The 1,718-nt window shown below is 41.0% G+C and overlaps 1 pseudogene; it reads right to left on the bottom strand.

Moving 5' to 3' along the window:
• Nucleotides 1–768, bottom strand: part of LOC112072386 (metalloproteinase inhibitor 2-like) — a 4,799-nt pseudogene extending 4,031 nt beyond the window's left edge.
• Between the last annotated feature and the right edge of the window lie 950 nt (nt 769–1,718).

Genomic DNA, 1,718 nt, shown 5'->3' on the forward strand with positions numbered 1-1,718 from the left:
ATGTAATATACTTGCGGAGAAATGTAAATATATGCCTAAGTGAGCATGTCCTGAAAATAATTCGACGAATTCATAACATTGTTGCATGATGCGCCATTGAACACGGTGTAGTAGGCAGCCTACCAACAAGTGAAGAGAAACTACACAAGTCAGAAATGTCTTACCGACGTCTGCAATTGCAAAAAGCACGTTGAGGATGTACAATCATGCAGTCTGCAGCTTTCTGCGATTCATGTCGACCGCCGACGAGGACAAGAACGACCAGAGTAATGAAACAACTCACTTAACGTACCATAGTTCACAGTTTATGAGGAAGCACAAAATTTAATTTTTATTACTTGTTCAGCACGTCATGCCACAGTCAAGAAATTGTGTACAAATGATACTCCCACTAAATTAATGACGAAAGATGACGAAAAGCCACAATCGTTCAGAGTTATTTTCAACTCCTTCATTATTACTCAACCCCTGTCGAACTAAGTCACCGGAACACATATAAGTTACTGCGCAGGAAAAAACCATCCAAAGCAGCTTCCTATAGAACATCAACCCGAGCTAAATCATGTGAAATACAAGTTAACACGGTGCGTGGTCTATTGCAGCTGTGTGAGCAATCTCCCTGCAAGTAGAACCACAGCCAAAAAGTGATAGTGCTGATCACTCCATTATTACTGCGCGAAAACCTCCAAGCCTTCTACGTACTACATGGAATCAGCCGGCTTTTATTGCAGGCTGTGAGCTCCTCCCTGCAGGTAGAACCCAGCCAGTGGTAGGCTGATCACTCCATTAATCCTTAACCGCAATCCCCTGTTTATTGGACAACCACAGAGCAGGCTCAATTATGCTGCCATAAATGTCATAAATTGTCCGCATTTCACTTAAACAATGGGGATGAACCAGAAATATAAATGTTAAGCTACACCTACTGGAATTCCTTATAGCTTTGTTGTTTTCATGTATTTATTTTTGTCACCTGGTGCAACTTTAAAGCAGTCTCAACTTGCCCAACTGGTCAGTTGACTTGACCCAGGCAACGGGGTAACCCTTAAATCTCTCCTACAACTAGGTTCCGAAATTTCACCTGGTTACCATCAGGAGGAAAAAAAATGCCACACCACCAAATCACAGGTCGTGCAGGTCAGGCATGGGACAGGAAAATAATTTACTCCCATCAGACACAGGCAAAACTCTTTACAGCAGTGTTGTAGCAGCCTACACCTAAATGTTAGCGATCTGACCTGCTGTGTCAGTCTGATCAACTGTAGGCCTCTATGGACCCTGTCTCATCTGGCCAGGGGAAACAAAGTGGTGGTAACATTATGTATTTATAGCCTGAACCAATGTATTTGTGTTTGGAGAAAATGTGAATGTGATCAACTTTGGTTCATATGATATAACTTCGATTGGCAAGGCTACCAAGGCCCAGAGGTGGAAAAAGTAGTTTACCCAGTTGTCATTGAGTAAAATGACTCAAGTAAAAGGGAAAGTAACCCAGTAAAATGCTACTTGAGTAAAAGTATAAATATACTAAAGTAGTAGGCTACTTCAACATATTTTTTACATAGTTACTTTACACCATTGCCTATGCCTTCTTTAATCCAACAATCAAATCAACAAATAGTGATGACATAGGCTAGACTGTTAAGGCACCTGTAACTGCTAAATATAGATGAACAGTATGTGGGTCATTCTACAGAAGTGGGGGTTGAAAAAAATAT

The sequence above is a fragment of the Salvelinus sp. IW2-2015 genome, unplaced genomic scaffold, assembly GCF_002910315.2.
Source record: "Salvelinus sp. IW2-2015 unplaced genomic scaffold, ASM291031v2 Un_scaffold1909, whole genome shotgun sequence".
Lineage (NCBI taxonomy): Eukaryota > Metazoa > Chordata > Actinopteri > Salmoniformes > Salmonidae > Salvelinus > Salvelinus sp. IW2-2015.